Genomic DNA, 12,863 nt, shown 5'->3' with positions numbered 1-12,863 from the left:
TCCTTATAGTCATCAGCTCCATCTAGTGGCCTTCATGGGGTATTATCCCAACTCACATTAATCTGTATAAATGAAGAACATTCGATCTGGAGAGAAAATAGTCTAATAACATTAAATTTGCCCCCATTTGTACAGAACGAATTTACATGCAGTTTTGAAGGACGAACAGCTATGCAATTTTTTTTCTTTTTACACCCCAAAAAGTGTCCATCCTCTACTCAGCACAACGTTTTGGCTTTAGATATAACCGAGAACAATTACAGACACAGCTGTGGAGGTGAGTCATGTTAGGTTGGTTGCCAACTAGCACTGCGGGTCATTTCTGAAAAGCGTCTGTAAGCACTTTGATAGGTGAATTCTCTGGGAAATGTGAGGAAGCTAAGAGAGTTCTAAAGAGGACAATAGTGCCTGAAATGCAGTTAGGAAAACTGAAGAATTACTTAAAGCAGAAGCAAAAATTAACACGATAATAATGAAAAACCCGCTAAAAGATTAAATAAAACAGGAACAATATTCTCCTTCTATCCAGAGATTTCCCCTGCAGTACTTTTTCCTGCCACTAGATTTCCTCAGTCTGGTGGCCAGCAATATTCAATTTCAAACCAGAGAATTCCCCTGCAGTACTACCTTCCTGCCACTAGATGTCCTCAGTTTGGTGGCCAGCAATATTCTCCTCCTATCGAGAGATTTCCCCTGCAGTGCTTCTTTCCTGTCACTAGATGCCCTCAGTCTGGTGGCCAGCATTATTCACCTTCAAACCAGAGATTTCCCCTGCAGTGCTTCCTTCCTGCCACTAGATGACCTAAGTCTGGTGGCCATCAATATTCTCCTTCTATTCAGAGATGTCCCCTGCAGTACTTCATTCCTGTCACTAGATGTCCTCAGTCTGGTGGCCAGCAATATTCACCTTCAAACCAGAGATTTCCCCTGCAGTGCTTTCTTCCTGCCTCTAGACGTCCTCAGTCTGGTGGCCAGCATTATTCACCTTCAAACTTGAGATGTCCCCTGCAGCACTTTTTCCTGTCACTAGATGCCCTCAGTCTGGTGGCCAGCAATATTCACCTTCAAACCAGAGATTTATCCTGCAGTACTACCTTCCTGCCACTAGATGCCCTCAGTATGGTGGTCAGTAATATTCACCTTCAAACTTGAGATGTCCCCTGCAGTACTTTTTCCTGTCACTAGATGTCCTCAGTCTGGTGGCCAGCAATATTCACCTTCAAACCAGAGATTTATCCTGCAGTACTACCTTCCTGCCACTAGATGCCCTCAGTATGGTGGTCAGTAATATTCACCTTCAAACTTGAGATGTCCCCTGCAGTACTTTTTCCTGTCACTAGATGTCCTCAGTCTGGTGGTCAGCAATATTCACCTTCAAACCAGAGATTTCTCTTGCAGTGCTTCCTTCCTGCCACTAGATGTCCTCAGTCTGGTGGCCAGTATTATTCTCTTTCTATCCAGAGATTTCCCCTGCAGTACTTTCTTCCTGCCACAAGATGTCCTCAGTCTGAAGGCCTTCACTCACTTCTTCTAGGCTCAGGTGATCCCGGACGAGCCCCCAACCAGTGTACAGTGAAAGGAGAAGCAGCACAGCGATGAGTTCATCTCGTCTATCACTCTGTTCTCTCCTCCAATCAGCAATGTTTTTTTATCAGCACATGAACTGATTGGCTCCTTGTGCTGCTTCTCCTTCTCGCACCCCAGCCCTGCTGTACAGACACCAGGTGCACTCCTACTTCCAGTCGTTTTCCTTTCCTGCTGCGCTGGAACAGATTATGTACAGTGGGCAGAGATTCTCACCTGACAGCTGAAGAAGCTACTACTGTGGCCCATCCTCAGTATCTACAGACCAGATGCAGGTAAGAATCTGCTGGCATTTCCTCAGTCTCCCTTCCCAGCGATCCCTCAGTCATTTTGTAGCAAGACACAAGGTGAGAGGCTGCTGCAGGGGCTGGTCTATGTCAGACGTTTTGTGAACACAGCCAAGAATTGCACATTTAGGCACTTAGCATGATATTATGGACTTTAGCATGACATCGGTGTTTTCTGGAGGGACTTAGCCATGTGCAATGTATTTTACCCTGTACCTCGTACTTGGAGTTCTATTGTAAAGCTGTGTGAGGCTCTATGTATGAGGTACATGTGTGAGGCTCCATGTATGAGGTACATGTGTGAGTGTGCTGAGGATGATTATAGAGTGATGAAACCTCAGACATAACACAAACCAGACCCAGGATGACCCCTCCGAGTACAGAGCCAGCCACACCAGTCACGCACACAACCCATCCTCCGCCGACTGCTGTGTATGGGCTCTGCACAGTGCCGGGTGTAATTCTCAGTATCTGTTCTTATTCTGTATGTATGGACTCTGCACAGTACTACTTCTCTTGTCCTGTATCCCGGGTGTAATTCTCAGTATCTGTTCTTATTCTGTATGTTTGGACTCTGCACAGTACCACTTCTCCTGTCCTGTATGCTGGGTGTAATTCTCAGTATCTGTTCTTATTCTGTATGTATGGACTCTGCACAGTACAACTTCTCCTGTCCTGTATGCTGGGTGTAATTCTCAGTATCTGTTCTTATTCTGTATGTATGGACTCTGCACAGTACCACTTCTCTTGTCCTGTATGCCGGGTGTAATTCTCGGTATCTGTTCTTATTCTGTATGCATGGACTCTGTACAGTACCACTTCTCTTGTCCTGTATGCCGGGTGTAATTCTCAGTATCTGTTCTTATTCTGTATGTATGGACTCTGCACAGTACTACTTCTCTTGTCCTGTATGATGGGTGTAATTCTCGGTATCTGTTCTTATTCTGTATGTATGGACTCTGCACAGTACTACTTCTCTTGTCCTGTATGCTGGGTGTAATTCTCGGTATCTGTTCTTATTCTGTATGTATGGACTCTGCACAGTACCACTTCTCTTGTCCTGTATGCTGGGTGTAATTCTCAGTATATGTTCTCATTCTGTATGTATGGACTCTGCACAGTACTACTTCTCTTGTCCTGGATGCTGGGTGTAATTCTCGGTATCTGTTCTCATTCTGTATGTATGGACTCGGCGGTGCTCCGCGGGGATTACGCAGACCGCGGTCGGACGGTTGAACGCAGACAATCCTGTAATAGAGAATTATTGATCGATCTCCGTGTAGAAATCCTCGAATATCCTTTTTTTATGAACTAAAACATAATATTACCCCCCCTCCCCCACCCCCGGCTGACTTCCTCCACAAAAGGCGTCTTGCTTTCGCCGACACCGCGTCAGCCCCCCCCCCCCCCCATTCCTTTTCTTGGCCGCCTCTGGGAAAAAAAAATTGATTGATCGGTTTGCTCAGAAATAATTTCTAATTTGTCAGCGTTCTGCGATCGATGCGCCCGCAGGGGGAGGGGAGGGGGCGGAAACCGTTCCAGAGGAAAAAGCAAAAATCACCGCTACAGGAGCGGCGGCGGGAGACTAATGATGGCGGGATTGCGCCAAAGCCTGGCCGATCGATCGATTCCAATTTATTAACTGAAACATTGACAGCGAGACGCGGATCCGGTCACTGCGAGTGGACGCTCGGGATTGGCTCGTTCCCATTGTTAGGGGGAAACTGCCGCCAATGTGCGCAGGCTCATGGGGTGATAAGGGCCGCGGGGGCAGTCAGAGCCACTCCTATAGGGGCGGAGCTTGGGATCACACACAGCCAATAATAGCACCCCAGAATTATGACATTGTTACATTGTACCAACCAGGGCTATCTTCTTCCTGTCCCTGGGGAAAGAAAGACCTCTGCTGGAAGCTGCCAATCCACAGACAATCTATTGGTAATAGAACAATGATCCTGATTACATCTAAAGCCAATATTAGAGCCGGGGATTCAGGAAAGTATCTGTCATTCGTAGGCCAATCAGCTGCCACCAGGACATTCTATCTATTTCTCAAATATCTATTGAATTACTATATATCTATTATATTATCTATATATCTATCAATCAATCAATTAATCTAATATCTCTCTATCTATTCCTTAATCAATCAATTCTCTATCTATCTATCTATCTATCTATCTATCTATCTATCTATCTATCTATCTATCTATCTATTTATGTAATATATATCTATTATATTATCTATGCATCTTTCAATCAATCAATCAATCAATCAATCAATCAATCAATCAATTTAATCTTTTTATCTATCTATCTATCTATCTATCTATCTATCTATCTATCTATCTATCTATCTATTTCTCATATATCTATTTATTTAATATATATCTATTATATTATCTATTTATCTAAATATCTATCTATCAATCTATCTATCTGTATATTGAATTACTAGATATCTATTATATTATCTATATATCTATTAATCAACTAATTAATCTAATATCTCTCTATCTATTCCTTAATCAATCAATTCTCTATCTATCTATCTATATATCTATCTATCTATCTATCTATCTATCTATCTATCTATCTATCTATCTATCTATCTATTTATGTAATATATATCTATTATATTATCTATGCATCTTTCAATCAATCAATCAATTTAATCTTTTTATCTATCTATCTATCTATCTATCTATCTATCTATCTATCTATCTATCTATCTATCTATCTATTTCTCATATATCTATTTATTTAATATATATCTATTATATTATCTATTTATCTAAATATCTATCTATCAATCTATCTATCTGTATATTGAATTACTAGATATCTATTATATTATCTATATATCTATTAATCAACTAATTAATCTAATATCTCTCTATCTATTCCTTAATCAATCAATTCTCTATCTATCTATCTATCTATCTATCTATCTATCTATCTATCTATCTATCTATCTATCTATCTATCTATCTATCCATCTATTTATGTAATATAGATCTATTATATTATCCATGTATCAGTCAATCTATCTATCTATCTATCTATCTATCTATCTATCTATCTATCTATCTATCTATCTATCTATCTATCTATCTAATTATGTAATATATATATATTATATTGTCTATGCATCTTTCAATCAATCAATCAATCAATCAATCAATCAATCAATCAATTTAATCTTTTTATCTATCTATCTATCTATCTATCTATCTATCTATCTATCTATCTATCTATCTATCTATCTATCTATCTATCTATCTATCTATCTATCATCAATCAATCAATTTAATCTTTTTATCTATCTATCTATCTATCTATCTATCTATCTATCTATCTATCTATCTATCTATCTATCTATCTATCTATCTATCTATTTCTCATATATCTATTTATTTAATATATATCTATTATATTATCTATTTATCTAAATATCTATCTATCAATCTATCTATCTGTGTATTGAATTACTAGATATCTATTATATTATCTATATATCTATTAATCAACCAATTAATCTAATATTGCTCTATCTATTCCGTAATCAATCAATTATCTATCTATCTATCTATCTATCTATCTATCTATCTATCTATCTATCTATCTATCTATCTATCTATGTAATATAGATATATTATATTATCCATGTATCAGTCAATCAATCAATCAATCTTTTTATCTATCTATCTATCTATCTATCTATCTATCTATCTATCTATCTATCTATCTATCTATCTATCTATCTATCTATCTATCTATCTATCTATCTATCTATCTATCTATCTATCTATCTCTGTCTTTGCAGGTATTGGTTTTCGCCCCTTTCCCCCCGCCCCGCCAGCCAATGAGAACAAAGCATTCCTCAATTGTCTGTTGTGATTGGACAGCCCTTCATTGTTGAACTCCATCTTTATAATTGGAGTGGGATATCTCATATCTGTACACAGAGAGATCATTGCCATTGCTGGAGGGTCTTCATCACTGAGAGGGGCCACATTCCCCACAGCATGGAAAACAAGCCACCCAATAGGATGGCCTCCCGGGACCATGTGACGTATATATATATATTTATGTGTGACAGGGACTGGCAGGACATACGGACAGCAGCCAGGGAGAAAGCGGCTCTCCATATTTCCATAATGAGGCCATGGAGCCCCAAGGGAGAGGCAGCCCCTGGGCACAGCCTGTCAGAGATTCTTCCCATGCTGGGTTCAGGATCCGGGGCCCGGGATCCAGGGGTTCAGAGAACAGAGGGGCACAAGAGCTGACACTCAATCCGCTTAAAGTAGCATTAAATTTGCTACTGGAAAAAAAAAAAGGTTGGAGTCGATTTTTGCATTTTCGGCGTAATGTCCCTTTAACTCCGTCAGGACTATCACAGGACGCTGTGCATCTCGCAGCACTTAGTCCTCCTTCCTCGTGAGCAGAGGCCACAGGAGGTCCGCTCGGGGCCCCGCTGGCTGCACTCACATCATTACAACAAGCACTTAGCGAGAATGAGGTAAGAGCTGGCCGGGCCCCACGCTACAACTAACTAATGGCTTTGTCAGAAAGACAATGCAATCAGGGACTTGGCCGCGCTGCTGGGACCTTATTTGTGTTTTTTAGAAAGCCAGCTGAGGCGAGATGAAGCAGAACGCCGTCCCTGCGCACCATCATCTGCGTGAGAACGAAAAACAGAAAAAAAAAAAAAAAAAGGAGGTCGTCAGCAATTTGAGCAGTCAGACCTCCCAGGCTATTATGCTTTAAAACAGAATTCGGCAAGCTTAAAGCGGAACGGTTGTCCACAGGGCGGCCATTTTGTAAGCGCAAGCAGCGTGTTCGTTTTGTTAGAGGACAGTGCTTGACGTCAATGGGGGGAGAGGGAGGCAGCCATTTTGCTTGTCGAACTGGTACCAATGGCCGCTTTCCTTAGACTAGTGGTTTTCAAATTGTGGCCCTTGGACCAGATGCAGGACTTTGCTTGTCTTTATCTGGCCTGTGAGGGACAATGGGGCACTATTCCTTCCACTGACACCAATGATGGGGCACTATTCTTCCCACTGATACCAATGATGGGGCACTATTCCTACCACTGATACCAATGATGGGGCACTATTCCTCCTACTGACACCAATGATGAGGCACTATTCCTCCCACTGACACCAATGATGAGGCACTATTCCTCCCATGGACACCAACGATGGGGCACTATTCCTTCCAAGTACACCAATGATGGGGCACTATTCCTCCCACTGACACCAATGATGAGGCACTATTCCTCCTACTGACACCAATGATGAGGCACTATTCCTCCCACTGACACCAATGATGGGGCACTATTCCTCCCATGGACACCAACGATGGGGCACTATTCCTTCCAAGTACACCAATGATGGGGCACTATTCCTCCCACTGACACCAATGATGGGGAACTATTCCTCCCCCTGACACCAATGATGAGGCACTATTCCTCCCACCGACACCAATGATGGGACACTATTCCTCCCACTGACACCAATGATGGGGAACTATTCCTCCCACTGATACCAATGATGGGGCACTATTCCTCGCACAGGCATCAATGATGAGGCACTATTCCTCACATGGTCACCGGCAATTGGGCATTATTCCTCCCAAGGACACCAATGATGGGGAACTATTCCCCACACGGACACCAATAGTAGGGCACTATTCCTCCCACTGACACTAATGATGGGGCACTATTCCTCCCATGGACACCAACGATGGGGCACTATTCCTTCCAAGTACACCAATGATGGGGCACTATTCCTTACACAGACACCAACAGTAGTGCGCTATTCCTCCTATGGACACCAATGATGGGGCACTATTCCTCGCACAGGCATCAATGATGAGGCACTATTCCTCACATGGACACCAATAGTAGGACACTATTTCTCCCATGGACACTGGCAATTGGGCATTATTCCTCCCAAGGACACCAACGATGGGGCACTATTTCTCCCACGGACACCAATGATGGAGAACTATTCCTCACATGGACACCAACAGTAGTGCACTATTCCTCCCAAGCACATCAACGATGGGGCACTATTCCTCCCATGGACACCAACGATGGGGCACTATTCCTCCAACTGAGACACCAACAGTAGGGTAATCTTCCTCCCATGGACACCAACGATGGGGCACTATTCCTCCACCTATTGACCACAGGCACTATTAATTTTTTCACTCCTGCTGACCACCAAACCATAGACATTGCCTATTCTCATTGGCCACATTCCGACCCCACTAAAGTCTGACGGACAGTAAACTTGCCGTTTTTTTTAGAAGTTTTGGAGACCCCTGGCTTAGAAAAATATAACAGTGTTCCTGGTCAGTATGCAAGAGGGACTTTTCTGGACTGAGACTGTCAGAGCCATGATGAAGAGGGAGTGAGCCCCGAAACTTGTTGTCTGCTATTGTGACTTTTTGTTGTGATCAATACAGATTTGTTGGGCACCTACAATGCTTGTTGCACTATCGTCCTTCACCTCTACTAAACACAGCCATTTAGTATGCCAAGCCAACATTTAACTTACCAAGTACGTAGAAACATGAAATTGCACTGCAAAGCAGCAGCTGTCACAACAATTGATATAAATCCCTTGCAGGGATGTAAGGCTTGCAAAACCTTCCTTTTTTCCTCTTTGACTGTTAGAGCTGGGATGAGATCCGTTCTTGTCTGCACTCCCAGCGGCGTGCCATGGGAAAGGACCTGGTGGAATCTCGAGAGGCACCTGCCATTCAGTTTTGGTCACACTGGATCAATGAGAACCTTCACAGACACCTGGGACCTTACTTGGCATTTAGGCTGCCTCTATTTCTTGTACAGGCATCCTTACACTTGTGGACACTGGGACGAATTACCTTCTTCCAGATAGCTAAAAAGATCAGTGGTGTCGGGGGAACTTATCTTAGAGTCAGAAATTGCTCATTGCTCAAGGAACCCCTAGCAACCTCTGGAGGAACCCCTAGCAACCTCTGGAGGAACCCTAGCGTTCCACGGAACCCTGGTTGAGAACCACTGCCCTTTTCTGGACTGAGACTGTCAGAGCCATGATGAAGAGGGAGTGAGCCCTGAAACTTGTTGTCTGCTATTGTGACTTTTTGTTGTGATCAATACAGATTTGTTGGGCTCCTACATTGCTTGTTGCACTATCGTCCTTCACCTCTACTAAACACAGCCATTTAGTATGCCAAGCCAACATTTAACTTACCAAGTACGTAGAAACAAGAAACTGCGCTGCAAAGCAGCAGCTGCCACAACAATTGATATAAATCCCTTGCAGGGATGTAAGGCTTGCAAAACCTTCCTTTTTTCCTATTTGACTGTTAGAGCTGGGATGAGATCCGTTCTTGTCTGCACTCCCAGCGGCGTGCCATGGGAAAGGACCTGGTGGAATCTCGAGAGGCACCTGCCATTCAGTTTTGGTCACACTGGATCAATGAGAACCTTCACAGACACCTCGGACCTTACTTGGCATTTAGGCTGCCTCTATTTCTTGTACGGGCATCCTTACACTTGTGGACACTGGGAAGAATTACCTTCTTCCAGATAGCTAAAAAGATCAGTGGTGTCGGGGGAACTTATCTGAGAGTCAGAAATTGCTCATTGCACAAGGAACCCCTAGCAACCTCTGGAGGAACCCCTAGCAACCTCTGGAGGAACCCTAGCGTTCCACGGAACCCTGGTTGAGAACCACTGCCCTTTTCTGGACTGAAACTGTCAGAGCCATGATGAAGAGGGAGTGAGCCCTGAAACTTGTTGTCTGCTATTGTGACTTTTTGTTGTGATCAATACAGATTTGTTGGGCTCCTACATTGCTTGTTGCACTATCGCCCTTCACCTCTACTGAACACAGCCATTTAGTATGCCAAGCCAACGTTTAACTTACCAAGTACGTAGAAACAAGAAACTGCACTGCAAAGCAGCAGGAACTTATCTTTGAGTCAGAAATTGCTCATTGCTCAAGGAACCCCTAGCAACCTCTGGAGGAACCCCTAGCAAACTCTGGAGGAACCCCTAGCAAACTCTGGAGGAACCCCTAGAAACCTCTGGAGGAACCCCTAGCAAACTCTGGAGGAACCCCTAGCAACCTCTGGAGGAACCCCTAGCAACCTCTGGAGGAACCCCTAGCAAACTCTGGAGGAACCCCTAGCAACCTCAGGAGGAACCCCTAGCAACCTCTGGAGGAACCCTAGCGTTCCACGGAACCCTGGTTGAGAACCACTGCCCTATTCTGGACTGAGATTGTCAGAGCCATGATGAAGAGGGAGTGAGCCCTTAAACTTGTTGTCTGCTATTGTGACTTTTTGTTGTGATCAATACAGATTTGTTGGGCTCCTACATTGCTTGTTGCACTATCGCCCTTCACCTCTACTGAACACAGCCATTTAGTATGCCAAGCCAACGTTTAACTTACCAAGTACGTAGAAACAAGAAACTGCACTGCAAAGCAGCAGGAACTTATCTTAGAGTCAGAAATTGCTCATTGCTCAAGGAACCCCTAGCAACCTCTGGAGGAACCCCTAGCAAACTCTGGAGGAACCCCTAGCAAACTCTGGATGAACCCCTAGAAACCTCTGGAGGAACCCCTAGAAACCTCTGGAGGAACCCCTAGCAAACTCTGGAGGAACCCCTAGCAACCTCTGGAGGAACCCCTAGCAACCTCTGGAGGAACCCCTAGCAAACTCTGGAGGAACCCATAGCAACCTCAGGAGGAACCCCTAGCAACCTCTGGAGGAACCCTAGCGTTCCACGGAACCCTGGTTGAGAACCACTGCCCCTGGACAATACAAAATGTCATTGAAGCTTTGCAATAAGAATAATTTTGGAAGCTGCTGTCTTTCAACCAACGACCAACGAGGAGGACTATCCCTTCTTTTCTCTCTGCTTCACACACTTTCTCAGACGTTCCACTTCTTTATAAGGCGTTGAAAATGAGAGTGGCCTCTGGAAAATGAGACTATCCCTAGGTGACAAATTAGCTGTTCAATACTTATATCCGGAAAATCCAATCCGCTTTGGAGATACTGTTAATGGAGAGCATACAAAGCTGTGAAGTGGACATCGACCCGGCTTATTTTAAAACTGGAAAGGGCTCTTCACTTCGTGTTATTTCCGGATATCTTACATAGTACACAAATGATGAAAGACAACTGTTCAATACACTCAGGTCTATCAACTGAGGTCTCCAAATTTATCACATATTTCCTCCGTTTACCACCTATTTTTTTGCATAGTTTACCATTAGAGCTTTTTCTGCTTCTAAATTCACTTGTCTCTGTGGTATTAGAAACTTATTTCAGAATATATACAGGCACTAAAAGTGTCTTTAATCACTTCCGCACTGCTCACTAGAGCCGAACTGCGGCAAAGTGGCTCGATAACGTCTGGCGACGTAGACCTACGTCGCCAGACATTCCCCCCTCTCAGCGGCGCGCGCGCGCCGCCGGAGGCTCGCTCCAGCTGTATTCAGTCACAGCGGGAGTTGGGCCAGGGGAGGAGCATAGCTGAACCTGCGATCTGTCCCTGTGTCACTCAGTCACCTCCCCCCACACATGTCAGTAAACACCAGGCATACATTAACCCCTCCCTCTCCAATAAATTTAACCCCTCCCCTGCCAGTGTCATTTTTACAGTAACAGTGCATATTTATAGCACTGATTACTGTAGTAATGTCACTGGTACCCCCAAAAGTGTCAAAAATGTCAGTCAAGGGTCCGTTCTGTTCGCCGCAATGTCGCAGTCCCGCAAAAAAAAATTGCAGATCGCCGCCATTACTCGTTAAATAAAAAAACACCAAAAACGACAGAAATCTTTCCCTTAGTTAGTAAACGCAATAACTTTTGCGCAAACCAATCAAAATACGCTTATTGCGATTTTTTTTTTACCAAAAATATGTAGCAGAAAAATGTATAAAAAAATGTGAAAAATATTGTTATTTTTTCGTTTATAGCGCAAAAAGTAAAAATCGCACAGGTGATCATACCACCAAAATAAAGCTCTGTTTGTGGGGAAAAAGGACGTAAATTTTGTTTGGGTACGGCGTTGCATGACCGCGCAATTGTCAGTTAAAGTCGCACAGTGCCGAATCGCAAAGAGTGAACCAGACGTAAGACAGCAAAATCCTCCGGTGGTAAAGTGGTTAAATGCAGTAGTATTAACAATACCCTTCACTGGAAACACCTGAACTTAATGATTTGGAGGGGGGTCCACAGACTTTTGGCTATATAGTAGGTGCAATGGTCAGGTATCCAACAAATCTTGGACATTGAGTGTGTATATATATATTTTTCCTCAGAATCTATGCAGTTCTGTCTAGAAGTAGAGAATTTTTTTATATTTCTTTTCAGCTCTGTGCCCAGCTCTCCCATAATTCCTCTTCTTCCTCCTGTCCAATATGTGTTCTATGCAATAAAACAAAGAGAGGATACGGCTGCAAGGTCCAGAGGAGCACCGGGAATACAGCACAATGCTTTATGGCACAATGGTAAAATCAACAAAGGACCGAACAGGAAAAGAAAGGGGTCATGCGCCACAGGGAAACGTGTCATTCACAGTAATAAAGACATGTCCAATTGAGCCCAATGCAAAATAAACAATAATATGATAATAACAATTAAATGCATGATAATAAATACTAACCAAAACAACAGCCTTTGATTTTTTCTAACAAATTAGCAGGAAATATGTGTCTTAAAAAGAAAAAAAAAAGCACGTGTTATACAAATAGTTACCACCTTGCTGATAGGAATAGGGAAACAATAGGGATTGGAAGAAGACAGGAGCTTGTGGACCAAAGCTCTGACATCGTAAAGTCTCTGGTATCTCCCTACTGGTCAGTAAGACCATCAATGAGAATACAGAAACACTAGCAAAATGGTGGAAGTAGAAGCTTCTGAACCAAAGCTCTGACATCATCAAGACTCTGGCACCTCCCTACTGGTCAGTAAGACCATCAA

General features: G+C 43.2%; 1 long non-coding RNA gene across 1 annotated transcript; it reads left to right on the top strand.

The window, feature by feature from the left end:
- The first annotated feature begins 6,284 nt into the window (after positions 1 to 6,284).
- Positions 6,285 to 12,554, top strand: LOC309569381. The gene is made up of 2 exons (XR_014226066.1): positions 6,285 to 6,393; positions 12,255 to 12,554. It is a non-coding gene; the product is annotated as an uncharacterized lncRNA (long non-coding RNA).
- Positions 12,555 to 12,863: the final 309 nt, after the last annotated feature.

The sequence above is a fragment of the Pelophylax lessonae genome (genome assembly GCF_965119305.1).
Source record: "Pelophylax lessonae genome assembly, chromosome: 13".
NCBI lineage: Eukaryota > Metazoa > Chordata > Amphibia > Anura > Ranidae > Pelophylax > Pelophylax lessonae.
Note: the sequence above shows the minus strand (reverse complement) of the source record. Positions and strands in the feature narration are given on the sequence as shown.